The sequence below is a fragment of the Dipodomys spectabilis genome, unplaced genomic scaffold, assembly GCF_019054845.1.
Source record: "Dipodomys spectabilis isolate Male_0828 unplaced genomic scaffold, ASM1905484v1 ptg000250l, whole genome shotgun sequence".
Lineage (NCBI taxonomy): Eukaryota > Metazoa > Chordata > Mammalia > Rodentia > Heteromyidae > Dipodomys > Dipodomys spectabilis.
Genome location: NW_024870927.1, coordinates 1,855,563 through 1,864,108, shown reverse-complemented (window position 1 = coordinate 1,864,108; position 8,546 = coordinate 1,855,563). Strand labels below are relative to the sequence as shown.

At 36.2% G+C, this 8,546-nt stretch overlaps 1 non-coding gene across 1 annotated transcript; it reads left to right on the top strand.

Moving 5' to 3' along the window:
* Positions 1-218: 218 nt before the first annotated feature.
* LOC122124871 lies at positions 219-322 on the top strand. Its single transcript, XR_006150676.1, has one exon. It is a non-coding gene; the product is annotated as a U6 spliceosomal RNA (small nuclear RNA).
* The last annotated feature ends 8,224 nt before the right edge of the window (positions 323-8,546 follow it).

Below are 8,546 nucleotides of genomic sequence, written 5' to 3'. Positions count from 1 at the left end.
AAATTCCATATAAAAAGACTTAAGATAGTCATTGACAAAAAAAATTTTGCAAATGTGAGCAATCGACTGATAAATATAAATTTTCCACTATTCACAGAATTTTAGGGAAATAAGATCGATAGCTTTGTTAGGAACAATAAAGTTTCCTTGTTACAAGTATGCACCCATAGATATAAACCTGTATAAAGATTGCATGATTAACTACTTAAATTTAGAGGATACTACACACTTCAGCAGCACGTATACTCAAATTACAATACAGAGATTAACATGGCACTTGCACAAGGATAATATGAAAATTTGAGAAGTATTCCATATTTTTCATACTTCAGATACAAGAAATGAAAAACAGTTATTAAAAATTTGATTACAAAATTACAAGTGTAACAACACACGTAATTCATATAATTTACTTCGACATCAGTGTATTAAATCTTCACCTCAGAAAGGCATTTACATAGCATAAACTTTACAAATATTTTCAATTTAGACAACATTGTTATTTTATCCCAAATAAAAATAATATTAAGTCCTAGAAAAAAAGGACGCAAACTGTTTCTATATGGAATGCAATCGGAAAGGACACATTAATGAACCTATATATTATAAAATAATGTAGAATTCAAAGTATATCAAGGAGAAAATAAAATAAATTATGAACATTTTGCAAGCATAGAATATAGAATATTTTAAAATATATTTTTCGGACAAGCACAAGAAATATTTTAGTTTCTGTACTACTCATTTCAACAGATAAATTAAAATTATTTCTGATTAAAAAATCACAAACTCTGAAGAAATTATTATACATGTATACAAAAACTATTGAATACATCTTGACATCCAAGGCAGGCAATTCACTTGGAAGAATTCCGCGGAATCCATGAATTTTTACAGTAAAATACTGGTGCTGCCAGGCATTGGTGGCTCATGCCTATAATCCTAGCTACACAGGAGGCTGAGATCTGAGGATCATGGTTCAAAGCCAGCCTGGGAAGGAAAGTCTGTGGTACACTTATCTCAAATAAACCACTAGAAAACTGGAAGTGGAGCTGTGTCTCAAGTGGTAGAGCACTAACCTTGAGCTGAAGAGCACAGGGATAGCTCCCAGGCCCAGAGTTCAAGCCCCATGACCGACCAAAAAATATATATATTGCTCTTATTTGGATTGTGAAAATATTTTGTAGGGACACAAAAGATGGACTTGCATTTTTGAAATTGAAGAAACTTAACCCGACCATTAGGACTTCAGTGAACAATTTGTATAGCCTATCACAACTTCATAGAGGTAGTGATACATAGTTATCCTTTTGGCAATATCAAATACAGTTTCTTCTATGTTGTTCTTCAGGCCTAGTTTTATATAATGGTTCAACAGAAGGTGATCCAGCGTATCTTTGTTATCTCAATTCTCAGCAGCAAGATGTAAAGGTGTCAAAAAATTCTTTAGTTTGGGGAAGTGGCGCTGTGGCTCAAGCAGTAGAGCTCTCGCCTTGAGCTGAAGAGCACAGCGACAGCACCCAAGCCCAGAGCTCAAGCCCCACAACTGAAAAAAAAACCACAACAACAAAAAAACAAACAAACAAAAATATTTGGGCTGGGAATATGGCTCAGTGGTAGAGCGCTTGCCTTGCATGCATGAAGCCCTAGGTTCAATTCCTCAGCACCACATAAGCAGGAAAAAAAAGCCAGAAGTGGTGCTGTGGCTCAAGTGGTAGAGTGCTAGCCTTGAGCTGAAGAGCTGAGGGACAGCGTCCAGGCCCAGAGTTCAGGCCCCACTACCAGACCCAAAAAAAAAAATTTTAAAAAATGAGTCCTTTAGTTTGGGCATTGGTAGCTGTATCATGATGAAGTAAGAAAGAAGCCACTCTGGTATTATTCCACGTATATGCACTGTGCAGGGGTGTCCAGTTATATACAGTTACTGCATGTGCCGCTTGAGACATCAACTCACTGATAATGTCTAAGTGTCCACTGTAGGCTTCTTGAAGAGGGGTATACTCATCATCATCCCTACTATTCACATGAGTGGCCTTTTGAGAAAGAAGTCTCCGCACTGCAGTAAGCTGAGTATTTTTGGCAGCCCAATGAAGAAATTTGCTTGGATCCTTCTCCAATTTTATTTCTTGCAATTGATACCATTCCTTACTTTTTTATCTTGTTCCCCATATTCCTAAGAATTGCTTAAACAGAGACTTTGAGTGCCAGTGGGAGTGAGGCGTCCATGTATTTCCCTAATAGTTCACATTGGTTGAACTGGTCAGAAATATCTGGTGAATTTTCTGCAACTGTTTATTCATCATGATTTATTTTCTCTTTTTCCAATTTTACTATTCGAAATTATTCTAACTGGAGAGTAGGGAATTGATGGAGAGCAGCGGAAAGATGTTCCTCCATATTCAAATGTACACACTGAAAATGAGGACCTGTGATGTCTTCATGTGCAGCTTATTCTAGGAATGAGAAAATAGGAAATAATGCCTTTTATATAAATGATATGGGAAATGGCAGGGCAAAAAGTGAAATGATGCAACAAAAATATAAAAGCAAAATAAATTAGGATAATTATGGAGCAATCATATTATCTATGAGAACCAAGAAAGGGAGAGAGAAAGAGAGAGACAGATGTGTAATGACCTAGCTAGCCACAAAATCCATGCCTCTGATCAATTTATAGAGCAAACAAAAATTTATTTTTAAAAGAGATGGAAATAGAATTTATGTATTTACTTGAAATTAGTAAATACATTTTTAGTAGCCTACGTAGAGAGATATAACTTTGACAAAATTACAGACAATAAACTAAGTCCTTGATAATTCTAGTAACAGATCTGACTGAAATCAGTTGAATCATACTTTTCCTGTACAATGAAGGAATAAGAAGGTAGTAAAGCAGCTAGAGAAGGCAGGGAGATTGTATCTGTGACAAAACTTTGTGGAAATTGGTATTGAGGATTTCTTACTGGTGATCCACTTGCACTGGAAACATGATTCTGAAGTATTGCTTGCTGATTTTGAACTATTGATTTGATCATTATATTCTCCAAGAAGAAAATGAGAATTGGTAGTTAAGGACTACTATACGTTTTGACCTTCTCACTAAGCACTTTCAATCATCAAAATCACATGAAGACAATAGACAGGCCTACTTTTTAGATGAAAGCAAGTGTCTTTAAAAAACAAGGAATGTATGTAGTCATGCAAAGGACTTCTATTATACCAATGCCTCATACATTTTTCTAATGTTGGGTACCAATAAATAATGGATCTATTAGAAAACTCCTAAGGCTCATATGTTCAATAGTGAGTTCTCTTACACTATACCATCGTATTTTTTGTGTATGGTTTTAATAATAAATTTACATTATTAACTTGAATTTCTGACAGGACAGCATCATCACTGTACATCTTGCTTCTATACTCTCATTTTAAAATTGCTATCTAAGTATGGGCATTAGATAACTATAGAGGAAAAAGTAGAAGCCACACTGATGGCTTATGTCTTTAGTACTAGTTAATAAGAAAGATGAAATCTGAGGATTGTGATTTGAAAGCAGACCAAGAAAAAAAACGTCCATTAGATTCTGATTTGAAAGTAACCAGCAAAAGCTAGAAATGGAGCTGTGGTACAAGCAGTAAAATGCTAGCCTTGAGAAAACTGAAACAAAAAATAAATTCTGGGACAAAGCCAGGCCCTGAGTTCAAGCACTAGGATTAGCACCAAACAAATGAATTAATTAATAGGGTAATTAATTAATTAAAAATAAATTAAGTGGTCACATGTGGAGAGGCAGGTAAAATGTAACATGCATGGTAATGGTTTGTGTATTATTTTGTAATAAGGCATATTATCATTTGTCTTAATCACTAATATTTTATTTGGATTTTTTGTACAATAAACCCTGAATTTAGCATGCATGCATATGTGTGTGTACATGTGCGAACATGTGTGTATGTGTATATGTGTGCATGTGCTGTTGCAATGTTGCTTGCCAATGTGGACAGGGTGAGGCTGAAAAAAGCTAATTGTGTTGCAATGTTTTTATTTATCAGAGTCTGTCATGTCATTTCAGTGGAACCACCCTTCTGTACATATTATTTGTCTAATAATAACATCATTGTAATCAAAGCATTTACAATATTAATTTAGAAAAAGAGACCGCTTTCAGCTTTTATTGTATGTTAGGTAAGAAGATACCGACATAATTACTTAGTAAGTTATTTCTGTAAGATGATTGTCAGTACAAAATACGTATTTGACCTCTTAAATTGGTTATACTTTTTTTTTCCTTTTTTTTTAATTTAATTTTATTTGTGAACATACTGTACAGAGGGGTTACAATTACATGGCCAGGATAATGCATACATTTCTTACCAAGCATTTGCCATTCTAACTGGTGTGAGGTGGTATCTCAATGTTGTTTTGATTTGCATTTCTTTTATGGCTAGGGATGTTGAGCATTTCTTCATGTGTCTATTGGCCATGCTTCCTTCTTCTTCAGAGAAGTTTCTCTTTAAGTCTTTCGTCCACTTACTTATTGGGCAGTGGTTTCTTTGAGGATTTGTTGTTGGGGGATTTAATTTTTTGAGTTCCAAGTATATTTGAGATATGAGACCCTTTTCTGTTGTTTGGCTAGTCAAGATCTTCTCCCAATCCCTGGGCTTTCTATTGATCTTGCTAGCTATGTCCTTTGCCATGCAGAAGCTCTGCAACTTTATGGAATCCCATTGTCCAACTTTTCTTTGATTTGTTGTGTTTCCTGGTCTCTATTCAGAAAATTTCGGCCTGAGCCAAGGAGACCTAGGGTTTCTCCTATTCCATCCTGCAATGTTTTCAGAGTGTCTGCTTTGACTTCGAAGTCTTTTATCGATTTGGAGTTGATTCTGGTGCAGGGTGATATATAAGGATCTAGCTTTAGTTTTCTACATGTAGTTAAACAATTTTGCCAGCACCATTTACTGAAGAGGCTGTCTTTGTTCCATACTATTGTTTTACCTCCCTTATCGAAGGTTAGATGGCTGTAGGTCTGTAGGTTCATTTCTGGGTTTTCAATTCTATTCCATTGGTCCTGAGGTCTGTTCTTATGCCAGTACCAAGCTGTTTTGATTACTATGGCTTTATAGTAGAGTTTGAAATTTGGTATTGATATTCCTCCAGCAGTGTTCATTCCATTGAGGAGCGTTTTTGCTATTCGGGGTCTTTTATTGTTCCATATGAATTTTTGGATTGCCTCTTCCATTTCCTTGAAGAATGAGGTTGGAATTTTGATAGGTATTGCGTTGAATTTGTAGATAGCCTTGGGAAGTATTGCCATTTTCACGATGTTAATCTTTCCAATCCAGGAGCATGGGAGGTTTTGATTTTTTAAGTTCTGTGTTGATTTCCTTTTTCAAGATTTTAAAGTTTTCATCATAGAGGTCCTTCACTCCTTTGGTTAAGTTAATTCCTAGGTATTTTATTTTTTGTGGGGCTATTACAAATGTAGTTGCTTTCCTAATTTCAGCCACTCTTTTCTCATTGTTGGCATACAGAAAAGCCATTGATTTTGGGAGGTTAATTTTATACCCTGCTACTTTGCCAAAGTTTTGAATCAGCTTGAGTAATTTGGGAGTGGTGTCTTTGGGATTCTTTAAATACAAGATCATGTCGTCTGGAAAGAGGGAGAGTTTAATTTCTTCTTTCCCTATTTGGATCCCCTTTATGTCTGCATCTTGTCTTATTGCTGTAGCTAGGCATTCTAATACTAGATTGAAGAGAAGTGGAGAGAGTGGACATCCTTGTCCTGTTCCTGAATTAAGAGGAAATGGCTTTAGTTTTTCACCATTAAGTATAATGCTGGCTGTAGGTTTGTCATATACAGCCTTTATTGTATTGAGGAATGTTCCATGCATTCCTAATTTTTCCAAATCCTTCATCATAAAGGGGTGTTGGATCTTGTCGAATGCTTTTTCTGCGTCTATTGAGATAACCATGTGGTTCTTATTCTTGCTCCTGTTGATGTGATGAATAATATTAATTGATTTGCGTATATGGAACCAGTTTGCATCCCTGAAATGAATCCTGTTTGATCATGGTGTATGATTTTTTGGGTGAATTGTTGAAGTCGGTTGGACAATATTTGGTTGAGAAGTTTTGCATCAATATTCATCAAAGAAATGGTTCTATAGTGCTCTTTCTTTGGTGATTCCCTGCCTGGTTTTGGGATGAGGATTATGATGGCTTCATAGAATGTATTCGGTAGTGAACTTTCTCTTTCAATTTCATTGAAGAGTTGGAGGAGTATTAGTGTGAGCTCTGCTTTGAAGGTCGTGTAGAATTCCGCTGTAAAACCATCTGGTCCTGGACTTTTCTTAGCTGGAAGGTCTCTTATTGCTGTTTCTTTTTTCCTTTTTTTTGAGTCCGGTTGTGGGACCTGAACTCGGCCTGGGCACTGTCCCTCAGCTCTTCAGCTCAAGGCTAGCGCTCTACCACTTGAGCCACAGCACCACTTCCGGCTTTTTTCTTTTTGCTGATGTGGTGCTGAGGAATCGAACCCAGGGCCTGAGGCATGCAAGTCAAGCGCTCTACCACTGAGCCAACTTCCCAGCCCTCTTATTTCTGTTTCTATTTCAATGCTTGATATGGGCCTGTTAAGCTGGTTTAACTCATATTGGTTTGGTTTAGTTTTGGCATGTCAATATTTGCTAGGAAAAGGTCCATTTCTGTCAAGTTCTCAAACTTATTAGCATAAAGTTTTGAGAAGTATTCCCTTATAATGCTTTGAATCTTGGTTGTTTCGGTGGTGATATTTCCATTCTCATCTCTGAGTTTATTCATTTGGGTGTGTTCTCTTCTTCTTCTGATAAGATTTGCTAAGGGTCTGTCAATTTTGTTAATTTTTTCGAAGAACTAACTCTTTGTTTTGTTGATTCTTTGTATAGTTTTTTTTGGATTCTAATTCATTTAATTCTGATTTAATTTTAATTATTTCTTTCTGTCTAATGGATTGAGGTTTATCTTGCTGGTTTTTTTCAAGGAGGTTTAGATGTGTCATTAAATTGTTGGTTTTAGATCTCTCCAATTTGTTGATGTAGGAGCTCAGAGGTATAAACTTGCCAATGAGTACTGCTTTTGCTGTGTCCCATGGGTGCTGGTAATTTGTGTGTTCATTTTTGTTGAATAGCATGAACATTTGAATTTCCTTTCTAATCTCTTCCATGGCCCACTCGTGATTCAGCAGTGTGTTGTTAAGCCTCTATGTGATACTAGACTTTCTTTAGTGGCTTTTGGTGTTGAGTTCTAATTTTATTCCCTTGTGGTCAGAGAGAATGCAAGGAATAAGTTCAGTGTTTCTTAATTTAGGCAAGTTTGCTCGGTGGCCTAAAATGTGGTCTATTTTAGAAAATGTTCCATGTGCTGCTGAGAAAAACGTGTATTCTGATGCTGCTGGGTGAAATGTTCGGTAGATATCTCTTAAATCTAGTTGATCTATGCTGCTGTTTAGATCTGCAGTTTCTCTGTTGAGTTTTTGCCGAGTTGATCTATCTAGTGGGGAGAGTGGTGTGTTAAAATCCACAATAATTAATGTCTTTGGATTTATATGGGATTTGAGGGAAAGTAGTGTTTCTTGGATAAATGTGGGTGCACCATTTTTTGGCAAGTAGATATTTAGAATTGTAATATCCTCCTGAAAGAGAGATCCCTTAATTTGTATGTAGCGACCTTCTTTATCTCTTCTCACAAATTTTAATTTGAAGTCTATTTTGTCTGATATTAGGATTGCAACTCCTGCCTGTTTATGGGGGCCGTTTGCTTGGTAGATTTTGTTCCAACCTTTAACATTGAAAATGTGTTTGTTTTTATGGGCAAGATGTGACTCCTGAAGGCAGCAGATAGAGGGGTCTTGTTTTTTAATCCAACTAGGCAGACTATATCTCGTAATTGGATAGTTCAGTCCGTTAACGCTAAGAGAAAGGACTGAGAGGTATTTGGGAGTTCCTGCCATGTTATCCACCTTCTTGGGGGCTGCGAAAACTGGGTTCTTCCTGTGGTTCTTGGATTCTCCGTTTGGGTGCAGTTTCTTGGTCTTTATTGTGGTCTTGTTGGTTTTCTATGTGTAGGACATCTTTAAGGATCTTTTGTAGGGCTGGTTTTTTGGAGATGTATTGTTTCAATTTTTCTTTGCTATGGAAGGTTTTTATTTGGCCTTCAGTTATGAAGGAGAGTTTAGTTGGGTACAGTATTCTTGGTTGATAGTTGTTTGTTTTTAGGGCATGGCATACATCATTCCAGGCTCTTCTTGCTTTGATTGTCTCTGCTGAGGAATCTGAGGTGATTCTAATTGGTTTCCCTTTATAGGTGATTAATCTTTTCTCCTTCACAATAAATTGGATTTACTTTTAAGATACACTCATGGAGTGATTTGGACTGACTTGACCAAACAGGTATTACTCTCTGGTTATTCTTGTGAAACACAAGTTGGATAAACTCTTTCCGGATTTCTGTTGAAAATCATTCTTTGCAATATTATATCTATTCTCATTAAGAGATAATCAAACCCATATTA